Here is a 12,706-nt window from a genome sequence, read left to right on the forward strand (position 1 = left end):
TGAAATGACTGAATTTGTTTGGTAATATCCTAGTACACATTTTCCATATGGTTTCCGCCAGACCCACACCTGCAGTTTTGGTGAAGGCTTCTTTTTAATGTGATATTTGCTGATCACTCAGTACATTTATCTGTGTTGTAGGTTGGTACAGATTTGGTTATCATGGGTGATAGCCTCACAGAAGGCTACACTTGCTTGGCAACATCTGAAGTACAAGTCATTGAGTTTTGTGCACATATCTGTCTTACACATAAGGTCTTACTGAATGTAAACATGTATTGCATTGTGCACCTGACCTAGTCTGTTCTCATTGTATGTCACTATGGCTGAGGAAATGTGTACAAGTAGACACATGACAGCTTGAAGTAGAAGAGTCAGGAGTAGGTGTTCCACATGTAAATTTTATGTAAGCTGTTGGAAAACTGAGCTTCATAATTGCTGTTAGTGGAAACAGTCATACTATGCATGCCAATAACATGCAACAGAAGGCATAGAGGACACAAAATGACATAACTGCATTTCAGGATAGAAAGTGCGCATTTGTTCTGAAGCTATTATTTAATAATGAAGTACTATAAATCCTGCATTGACCTTGCTCTCCATGGACTTAATATTGGTGGACATGATGTGGGTATGTCTGATGCCACACCATTTAAGTATTACTGTCTTCAGCATATGTATATGCCATAATGGCACTGTGTAGCTTTTCTGTGTTGTTTTACTTGCCCTTTTAAATATCATTGCTGTTGACCACTTTGATATATAACACACATTTTTTACAGATTGCAGTGGAACTCTGCATGCTTGAAATATAATTCTCCACAGGACACAACATAAGGTATTAAAGATGTAATTTGCTGATTTTAATACCATTACCCACTCAGTTCATTCATTAGAAGAACAATACTTATACTGACTCTGCTCATTCTGATGTAGCTAACATGCAGCTGTTGTCTCTCCTACATTTCCCCTTGTTATGATGCATTATGTCACTGTGCTATGAATACTTATTCATGCCAGAGCTACTTCTGGGCATACATCTGTAGTTTTTGATGCTTAATGATATAGTACTGGGCCTAATACTGCAGATTAGAAGGGCCAGTAACCTATATGTTCAATGGATATACCAGTTTCTCTGCAGTATCAGCTACAGCTACAACTTTTATAATAAATGTTACAGCAAATAGGCATGTCACTGTGTGGTCTACTGTACAGATGTCTGTAAGATCTGGATTTGCAAATTCTGGAAGCTGTGGTGATCACTTAATCTTGAACTGTTTTCTGACAGATAAGTCACCTGGCAGTGTAGACATTGGCTCTAGATGATTGTCACTGTTGAAGTGACATCCCGACCCCTTGTGCAAAAATGGAAAAAAGGGGTTGTGGATGGATGAATTCACTGGAGACTCTTCTCATTCTGTTTGCTGACATGGTTTTGCATTGCCAGAGTACTTTGATGATGGTAGTGTACTTGAAGCATACTAAAGTTTTTCTGGTGTCACTGATGTACTTATGTCTGTACACAGACTTCTGTTGCTGTGTTGGATTAAGTTTGACACAAGTGCTGCTAACAGTGTAAATATTTTCTGATGTCACTGCCCCACTCCCATTTGTGCACAGATACCAGTGACTTTGAAGGTTGAGCCCATTGTACCACCTTCTGTAGCATCTTCCTTCAGGATTTTAGTAATATGTTCTATGGAACAAGAAAAGCAGGTACACATGCTTCATTGACTGCCCCTAGTAGCATACAGAAGGGTAGAGATCCAGCATATCTAGGACACCATAGGCATGCTGGATAACAGCAGAACTGTAGAGAAAATGTAGGCATATCTAAGCATGCTTATTATTGGTCAGACACTTACATGTGTCACTTAGCTGCAACAAGAACATCATGGTACAGACATTGATGTAACTGGCTGCATGCCATGTTCTCCATAACATAAAGAAATACTGCTTTGTGGCTTGCTAAAGTACTTCAGTAGCAAAGGTCTACATTCATATACTATAGATATTTACAATTTGTTGGGCTACTCATACAATGGAGGCTGCATTCACATACCAGTGTGATGGGAAGGCCTTCTACAGTTTGCAGACTCCTGTCTGGGACACAACCCCAATTGCTTCTAGATGAGGAGGCGTTCTATAAGATATAGTCTCCTATCTAGGACATGTCCCCAAGTGCTTCTAGATGAGAAGGCATTCTATAAGATATAGTGTCCTATCTAAGACATGTCCCCAGGTGCTTCTAGATGAGAAGGCATTCTATAAGATATAGTGTCCTATCTAAAACATGTCCCCATGTGCTTCTAGATGAGAAGGCATTCTATAAGATATAGTGTCCTATCTAAGACATGTCCCCAGGTACTTCTAGATGAGAAGGCCTTCATGGCTCCAAGTGCTCCTATTAATCATATCTTTGGAAAGAAGGCAGACTGCATTTTTATACTTGTCTTTACCCTCTTCTATATTCTACTGTAGAGATAGCACACCCAAACATATGTAGTGTCATACACCATGATGGACAATATGTGGAATAGTAGAATGTGCACCTTATTACACATAGGTATATAATTTATTTCTTCTTCTTGATAGTATTCTCTTGTATCTCTGCTCTCTACTTTCATTAGCAAACTCAGGCTTTGGCATAAAGGCAAGCACTTCTTCCTTCTGATTCACTAAAGACCACACTGGCTCGTAAATAACAAAATATATCAAGACTACAAAGAAAATAGTGATGTGTAGGTGAAACAATGTGGAAACAGAGCTGTCTGTATTTTACTTTGGTGACTGTAGCCTTATGGCTTAACGTTTTTCAGTTCTTAACTTTCAGTATACTGACTCCTTCATTTGACCACATGGATGTCACCAGTTTATTTTTCCAGAAGTTTACTGGCATTTTTTGTCATTCTAATAATACATTTTGTTATGCACATGAACTGCATAAAGAAAGATTCTGGACTGACAAATGCTTTAGATTTTGACACTTTTTTTTTAAATTGTAACAGAACCTCAATCCGCAATACTACTGGTGTTACCCTTTTTTGCTGCTGGCAATGAACTGTTTCTTTTTTAGTTTGACAAATATTCTGTTTCTTTCACTGACTAGTTCAAAGGGATGATATTTTCACTTAGCCCTTTCTGAGACAACAAAATGACCACTGTACTATTTGTTGTTTAAAGGCAACAAAGCAAAACAGAATGCCATCATTTGTTTTATAGGACTGTAATTCTGTATCTTTTTAAAACAAGATCAGAGATTTCACCTGGGGCAGGAATCAATGAATGACATTTCAAGTAATGCTGTTCTTGTATCCCTTTACAACTACAAACATTGTTCTTTCCACACATTAAGTGCTACATTTTGTTTGTGTAAATGTGTGGGGGTGTGAGGGTGTGCATGGCATACTGTATGTGTAAGCCGCATCAAAGAGCTATATTTTAAGTGTGTATGTGTATGTGTACATCAATTGCTAAAATAAATTCACAGAACTACCAAAAAATCAAAAGACTTAAGGCAATTTCAAAGCAATGAAATAAAATGTCAGTTTCTTTCTTTCTTTAACTTTGTTTACTAGGGGTAGAACACAAGTCATATTTGACCATTTACTAGTTAAGCCAGGTCTTTGTTAAGTGAGTAAGTAAAATGATACATAACCACCCTTTTCAGCTGTGATCTTGGTCATGAGGGTAAGGATAAATAGGTCATGACTGCCCCAGACTCTAGAACTATGAAGTAGAGATCTTAAACATTGGACCACCATATTGTGAGTGTTTCACTTGTACAGTTATATAAATACAAAAAGCTCAAAATTGCATTTCATATCCAGTTTATATACATATGCTTTTTTCATCATTCATGTATGATCTTTTATCTTGCACAGTGCAAATACAGGAAGTTGATCTTAAGTTCAAAGACCTGGTAGTTTGTAATTTGCAAACATCATCATAAAAGGTATGTTTTCTTTCCAGCAAACCACATATGCTTCTTTATCACTTATCACAGGTGGTGTGCAAAGTACTGAAAGTATCAGTGCTGAAAATTGTTTTATTTCTGCAAGCATTTCTAAAGCTCATTAAGAGACATAGCTCTCCATATCCACAATTATGATGCAGAGTTGCAGGTGTGAGATGTATTTTTGGAATTCAGCTATTCATCTGTCCAGGATGATGCATGCTTATGGTTTAAGATTTGACAACTGTACTGCCCAAGGATTAGTTTGACTTGCAGGATCTGCACAGTAATGAAAAATTGAATCAGTAACATACAATATAAAATGCATGGTTAATTAATTACTCTATAGGCAACTTAGTGTCTTTCTAAAATATATTTGTCCTTAACTGTCTTTGTTACTTGACTTAAAAATGTATTACTACTTAATCTAATGTTAAAAATGGATGATTTTTCAACATTATTCCAAGACATACAAGTACTACAAAGCTGTGTCTTAGCCAGACCTGTGTTACTGCATCAGTAGTTTAGTAAAGATTGATATGTTCTGCAAACCTCAAAAGACACTTTATGTAGCGTTCTGCTTCTCCTGCAGCGGCATTTCTAACCTTTGCATTTCAAACATTACATGTAATTAGTTGTATTTAGCTCATGCTAACAGCCAAGCAAACTTATAGAATTCAGATTTCACTTCTCTATGGATATTCCAGAAATATGATAAAGTGTATTGGTCATGTTTTTAAGTGCCTTTGCTTTACAATTAATTTAATTTTCTGTTGTACATCTCATGATAAAGTTGCAAGTGATTTTGGAAAAAATAAACTAACTAACTAAAGAATATAATGTGGTAGTTGATTTTTCTTTCAGTTTCACTGTTTACTCATTTTTTCTCTATACCCACACCCACAAAATGATGTAATGGTAGGTAATGAGCAATGATTTACATGCAACTGCACAGCATTATGGTAACCAAAAAGTAACTTAACCTATATGGAGGAGCTACTTCTTACTTCCATTATGATTTTACTACTACATCATCATGGATTAATTTTCAATGTGAGTTGTTCCATTCGCAAGAACTAATTGATAACTCGTCTTTCTAGGAAGTAAGAAACTACTTCTGATACATTTAACATGGAAATACAGTAGTCTATGCATTAATTTAGGTAGTGAGGCATTATGGGTTTAATCTTTCATGATGTCACATCAAGGATTTTCAGCTTTGAGAAAAAGTATTTGGTGGTCTGTCTTAATCAATGAAATTAAATGCAAAATAAATACACTTTTTCAGTGAAAAAAAATTATAATTTGGTATTGTACATGGTAAGGAGGTTATATCCAACTCCAAAGATTTGTTACTTACACTTGATTTAGAACATGACCAATGTACTTTAAATTGTTCTGTCTCATAACCAGAAAATGTTAAAATGTAAATCACTGTAATCTTTGTATAATTTGTGTTTGGAGCTTTTCTCCCCAGGACTCCATTGAAAATGGGTTATTTTGGCCCAATGGACTATCCTGGTTAAACAACTGCAAATAAATAAAATAAATAAATAAATTGCTCATTGTGGACAATGAGACAGGAGGTTTCTGTACTATCAACTGAAACCAAACTACTCTCAACTCAGTTGCACAGGTGCACAAAACTAGTTACTGACGTACATGTAACACTTAAATGCAAATCCTCAGTATAAAACTAATTTTCTACAACTGTGAACCAATTAGAATCAGAGACAGCATTTTTTGCAATGGAAGTAGGCCCCGCTATACTGCCATGTGGTGGAGTCATCCCAGAGTGATCAGGTAAAATACAAATAAAACTCTCTATTTCTTCACCCATGATGCTGAAATCTGAGAAAACTCTTTTGTGTAGTACATTTGAGCCCCTACACACTGCTATAATCAGTAGTGAGCATTCTCCAGTAATTAGTAACTCAATCGGCATAGATGGAATTCAAACCCCAATCTCTTGGTTTCTCTGCATTTGCATCTAATGTTTTTAACTCCTATACAATGTCTTTTAATCGACAGCTGTAGAAGTAACATTTTTTTGGATAAATGTAAGTAAATGGAAACAGTAAAAAGGATATGGTATTCTTAAGGAAAATCAGTTCAATTTAAGCAGAGGGCAGATCAATTCCTGGAAGAGTCTGTATATGTAGTATATGAAGAGTGATGTGATGTGATGCATGGATTCTGATAGGCTGGATGTTCCAGTGAAAGCCAAAGATTAGATTTATGTTGGAACTGCCTTTGTATGGCACCACATTCTGCTCACACTCGTGGCCAGCTGCAGATAGAAATCATATGCATGACAGGGCTACAGTCATAGCATACCTCTCAACTTCCTAAGCGAGAATTCTGAACAAAGCCAAAAATAAACAGAGGGAGGGATAGAGGCCCAACATCAGGGATATATTTAAATATTGGCCTTATAAACGTAAATGTTGGAAGAAAAAGTTTTACATTAGCATGAATTTTCTGAAGGATATGAAGTCTGAAACTCAAATGTCTGTCTTTATTTAATGACTTCAAGCCTCAGGGATTTAGCAGAAAGGAACAGACCAAAACATGGGGGAAAATCTGGACATTCTGTGAAATTCTGTGCAGTTGAGAGACATGGTTCCTATATATATATATATATATATATATATATATATATATATATATATATATATATATATTTGCCCTGATGTCACTCCATTTACCAATTGACTATGGAGCTGAATGGAAGTCTGTGCCACTCTACATATGAATATTTCAGCACCACAGTAACTTCACCCCTCCTGTTTGTGTAGATAGGGTGCTGGGTATCTGTGGAAGGTATTAAAGCAACTCCGTGAGGACAATGCTCTTTGACATTTTATAGTTAAAGTTTATTTTTGTATTTTGCTTTTGTTATTGTTCCTACTGAGATCTGCAAATTTAATGAAAAGAAACTATCTTTGTACTGCATTATCTCTACCATTTTGCACTGCACCATTCTTTAAATTGTTTAATTTACTCTTTGTTCTCTCTGCTGTATATTCTGGGCTGAGACTGAAATTGATCAGTTGTGATCAATGTGCTACCCCAATTAACTGTTAAGTGTATGTGTGTGGATTATTTAGTTTGTTTGGGAATAACTTTTTAAGGTAAGTGTGCGATAGTTACAGATCTTAGGGTTAGGGTGCGGGTTAAGTTAAATGCATACATGGTGGTATATGCAAAATTTGGTGTAGGGTTAGAAGTAGGGTTTAGTTTAAGGTTAGAAGTAGGGTTTTGGTTAGTGTATGTATGTGGTTTATTTAGTTTGTTTGTGTAGGTAGTATGTAATGGGCGGTGGGGTGGGACAACTATGACGGTTCAAGTTTTTGAATTTCGCTGTTTAGGGCGTTCATTGTATTTGCGGTTCGAGGAATATGTGTTGGCGTTTAGGTATTCGGGTAAGTAAACGTTTGTGCTTATAATATAGACCCATATATATATGTATATATATATATATATATATATATATATGTATATATATTTGTGTGGGGGGATAGTGTGTATGTGTATGCTCCCCTGTCTGTATTTCTCTATACTTTCTTGAGTGTATACACACATACAGAGATGTATATATACATACATGCATGCGTGTATGTGTGTAAAAGAGAGAGTGTGTGTGTGTGTGTGTGTGTGTGTGTGTGTGTGTGTGTGTGTGGTATGTGTGGTATATGTGGTATGTGTACATTATGTATGGTTGCTGCTCAGAAGTCAAAATATAATCACAGCTCTGTGACATCCACTGATTGTAAAGTTGAGTGGACATTTGGATGCTTCCTGCATTTTTCTTAATAATCTGTCATCCCAGTTATATTTGTTGGATTCCTGAAATGCATGGACATTTGGCTTAGTATCCCCAGACCCAAGTCTACATTCCATGTAACAAAATCTGTCTTAAGAAAGCATCTGTTAATATATTTTGACCAACATGTAAGTGTTGTAGAATGCTAAGAAAGAAGTGATATGGTCACCCAAGTCACTCAAGTCCATCTGAACTTTAAAACTTAACTGTTATGCAACTACACTTCCCGTACTTAGTACCTCATATACCATTTGAGTTGCTGTGTTAAACTATACTTGACCATTCCAATTAAAAATCAAACACACTGTAGCAATGCCACATTGTAAAAATCAAACACACTGTAGCAATGCCACATTGTAAAAATCAAACACACTGTAGCAATGCCACATTGCTAAAAATCAAACACACTGTAGCAATGCCACATTGTAAAAATCAAACACACTGTAGCAATGCCACATTGTAAAAATCAAACACACTGTAGCAATGCCACATTGTAAAAATCAAACACACTGTAGCAATGCCACATTGTAAAAATCAAACACACTGTAGCAATGCCACATTGTAAAAATCAAACACACTGTAGCAATGCCACATTGTAAAAATCAAACACACTGTAGCAATGCCACATTGTAAAAATCAAACTCACTGTAGCAATGCCACATTGTAAAAATCAAACACACTGTAGCAATGCCACATTGTAAAAATCAAACACACTGTAGCAATGCCACATTGTTAAAAATATTTGTTGAACAAGATTAAGATCTTTTGTCTCTTTACTCGAGACTTTTTCAGAATTAGCATAGCTGTGGAACAGTGTGTTTCATTTTTATTTAGTTTCTTTGCTTTACACATTGTGAAGTTCATGCAGTGTTGTATGAAATACTTGACTATAACCCCTGGTGATACAGTCTACTAATAGTACTTTTGAGTCACTCATAAATTGTCCCATTCGAGAAGACACTGACACTCACAATCCTTTCTCCCACTGAGTCCGTTGACCTCAGTCAGCTGCACTTTCTCCTAGTAATACAATATCTATGTATTTCTCATATCCCATTTCTCTTCCATCTTGTATATTCTTAGCTTTCTAAGTCTTTCTTCATACTCCAGCTCCCCAATGATCTATGCTTTGTTTAGAAACTGACTGTTCACATCAGTCTAATACCCTTTACCTCACGTGGACTCCAGAACAGGACACATTAATCTACAACAGCTTTTGCACTGCTCTGTAAAATATGAAAATGTCACCAGCAGCTTTTTAGTCAACTCCATTAGCTATTCACCTCCACTTCCTGTTTTCAACATTTTTTTAAACAAGTGACATCTTTATTGGATTATCACTTACGACATATGCAATCATACATATATATAAATGAAAACAAACCATATTGACATATTTTCAATTGCAAACATTATACATCACTTGTAATCTTCTGTACCATCATTGTCAGTCAAACATTACATAGCTCATTCAGTTCCTGCCTTCCCTTAAGCCTTATTCCTCCTCCAAAACATTATTCTGTGTGTATTGTTCCCACAGTTCCCATTTTTCTATGTAAATTGCTCCTATCCTTTTCTAAAGATCCTACTTCCAGTTCATTTATATCTGTTACTATATTCAGTATTCATGTACTGTTGGTTTAGACTTTGATTTCCATTTTCTAGTAATTGCTTTTTTGGCTGTCACCAGAATGAACTTGGCAAGGCCTTGCTATGTCTAGGCAATTCTGATTCTGTATTACAGCTCAAAAAATCATTTCTTTAGTTATACCAGTTTGCTCACCCAGTATTTCTGGCAGTTTAGTTTGTAGGGACTTTTTAATGTCTGCCAACACTTTACACTCCCATAAAATATGTTCCCAATTACCTCTTTCTTTGTCATCACATCTCCAACATTTGTAATCTACCTGAGGTAAACTTCTATGGAGTCTGCTTGGGGTATAAAAATACCTATATAAACACTTCCAAGCAAAGATCCTAAATCTTCTAGACTTTGTTGCATATTTAAGAGCTATACATATATATCCTCCCATTGTTTCTTTGTGAGTTTCTTATCCAATCTCTCTTACCAATCCTTTCTAACTTCCTCAGATTCCTATAGTATCATTCAATATTTTATATGCCCTATTAATTATCCCTTTTTTAACTGCAGAGTTTGTTCTAGATTCTACTAAAAACTCTACCAGTACTGGTCTTTCACTTAAGATCCACCTATTCATTTCTCTTTGCCTATACTTTTATAATAATCTTTGATAGGGAAGGCAATCTCTAACCACCGGTACATATTAATTCTTGGCCTCTTCACATTCTATTACCCTTCCCTGTCTTATTAGCTCTCTGTACCTTGGTTCCTTTGTCAGTTTTCTCCAGTAATTTCCAGTCCATTCTTGCCTATTTTCTGTGCCTCTAATTGCAGTCATCCCTGTTGGCAGAATCTCCTTTCACGATTCCCATGTAGGCTTAGTTCTTAGAATACTTTCAGTTACTTTATGAATATAATGTTCTGTATGGTTATTGTTCTCCTTAATGATTTGCATCCAAAATCCCAGTCTCTCCTTATTTCTTGAGCCCCCCCACCATTTCATTATCATCCATTTCCACTTCAAATTATAGCTTTCTGCTTTTACTATGTACAGGAACCTTAACTGTGTAGCTCTGAAATACCCCTTAAAATCAGGTAATTATAGTCCACCTTGTTGTATTGGAAGAATCAGCTTATTCCACTTGACTCTTGCCCTGTTCCCCTCCCAGATAAAATCCTTCAGCTCTTTATTAATTGCTATCCACAACATCTCAACTGGTTGATAAAATATACCTGACCTGGGTATAAAACTAAAGGAACTAAAACATTTTCACTGCTTGTATCTTGCTATCCATATCCATAAAACAGAGCTTCCAACGTCTCCGTTTTTGTATAATCCTTTGTATAGTCTCTTCTCACATGCCCTTAGCTGCCATAACATAATCCGTTTTAATCCATTCATGTCTACTTTCAGCTTTTGTGTGTTGCATACATACACCAATGCTTGGCAGGTTGGTCTTTTATACAGTTGTTTCTTGTCATATCCATTTGAACCTATGTCACATCGTATAAGACTTTTTTTTAATGAAACCCCCTAAAAAAACATAGATCCCCAAGAACACCCTCAAAACCTATTAGCTTAGTACAAATACAAAAACTATTTACATCTTCAAATAATGAAGTTTAATCCTCCTGAAAGGAACAATTGGCCCAGATTGACATCTACACCCACTGGCTTGAATTAATATGTAATGCTAAGATACATGGTACAGCTTGTGCTTCTACTGACACAAAGTGCTGTCTGTTTTTATCTTCTTTTAATTCCTCTTCCAGATGTAGAAAACAACTTGAATGGTTTCAGGAAACATTATCTTCTAGCCACTGAAAGAAAAAAGCTTCCATATTTATTACCCTTATCAGCTTGTCTTCGTAGAAACATGAGAAACAGATATACCGTTGCCTTCAGCTACAAGCGTCTCATGTTGCACTTTGAAAACTTAATTGTTAACTGAAACTTTTCATTATATTCAATGTTCTTTGATTTATATGCTTCTCCTTAAAACCTGTTGGTAGATCAAGTCAGGGGCCTTAATCCAGTCATTCCCATATGCAAAAGTAAGAAAAAGCATATAAATTTTACTTATATCAAGTTCTTTTGTCCATGTTTTTTTTTCTTTTTTGTTTCATTGCAGAGCCTACATCTCTTAAAACTGAACAAGAAGAAGTAAAGAAGGGAAACAATTACCTTTTTATTTTTTGTATCCCTATCACACGCAGAAATAACTGAAATAGCTGTACTTTATAACATGCATTGTATGTCATGTTTTGTAAATATATTGTCGAGCAAAAACTGTTTTGCTTACAATTACATCTTTCCTTCCTGCTCTCTTCTTAATGCCCTTCCAAACATTAATGACATGAAATAGGCATATGCTTTGAGTCCCCTACAAGTTTGATAAAGTAAAAAAAAAGTTGAATATTTCCAGGTTTTCCCCTATGTACTGCTTGAGCGGCACACACATAGAAATGATTAAGTTTGTTCTATCAAGATGAAGTTTCCTGTCTGTAATGTGTTCAGTAATACCCACACTGTGCTACACAGAAATATTTCTATAAATGTATACAACACTAAGGTGAGACTACTTATTACATAAGGAAACTGTATACTCCAGTCCTCCAGCACTGAGTAGTGTTGAAGGAGAGACTGTAAATCTTTATTAATCTACTAAACATTTCTGCCATTTCATCATATAAGGAGAGTGTTAGCCAGTTCCTGGGTCTTACCACTGTGATGTTTCATGAGTTCCCTGTATGCCACTTCCATGCAAGCTTCTCATATATAGCCATTGTCACCTTACACCCGCATATAAATGTATGTGTGTGTATGTATATATATATATATATATATATATATATATATATATATATATATATATATATATATATATATATATATATATGTATATATATATATATATATATATATATATGTGTATATATATATATATATATGTGTATATGTAGGGTCTATATTACAACTTCAAACTCACAGGAGTCCGAATGTTGTATTATTGAACCCAAATGTTCGAAATACGAAAATAGCAAAGCCACGGAACACCAATCTTTTTCCCAGGGGAAAAAAATTGTTGGGCCGTTTTCACGGCTTTGCTGTTTCCTCCACTGTGGTGCGATCTTGGAGGTGGCATGTTTAAGTAGGGTGTGTGTGTGTCAAAGCCCCCTACATTAGTTTAAGTTTAAAGTGTACGTGTTTTTTTTTGTACCGGAACAAAAAATCGCTGTTCTGTGTTTTTGTAATTCTTGGGTTTCGAACTTCATGGTTCAATATTACATCATTCGAACTCCTGTGAGTTCGACAATGTGATGTAGACCCATATATATATAT

General features: G+C 35.6%; 1 long non-coding RNA gene across 1 annotated transcript in view; it reads right to left on the reverse strand.

Moving 5' to 3' along the window:
* Positions 1-2,872: 2,872 nt before the first annotated feature.
* Positions 2,873-12,706, reverse strand: part of LOC122804440 — a 44,584-nt gene continuing 34,750 nt past the window's right edge. The window contains exon 2 of the long non-coding RNA XR_006365220.1: positions 2,873-4,234. This is a non-coding gene — a long non-coding RNA (uncharacterized LOC122804440). The remainder of the gene's footprint in view (positions 4,235-12,706) is intronic.

This window comes from Protopterus annectens, chromosome 6.part0 (genome assembly GCF_019279795.1).
Source record: "Protopterus annectens isolate FY-2018-M chromosome 6.part0, PAN1.0, whole genome shotgun sequence".
Taxonomy (NCBI): Eukaryota; Metazoa; Chordata; order Ceratodontiformes; family Protopteridae; genus Protopterus; species Protopterus annectens.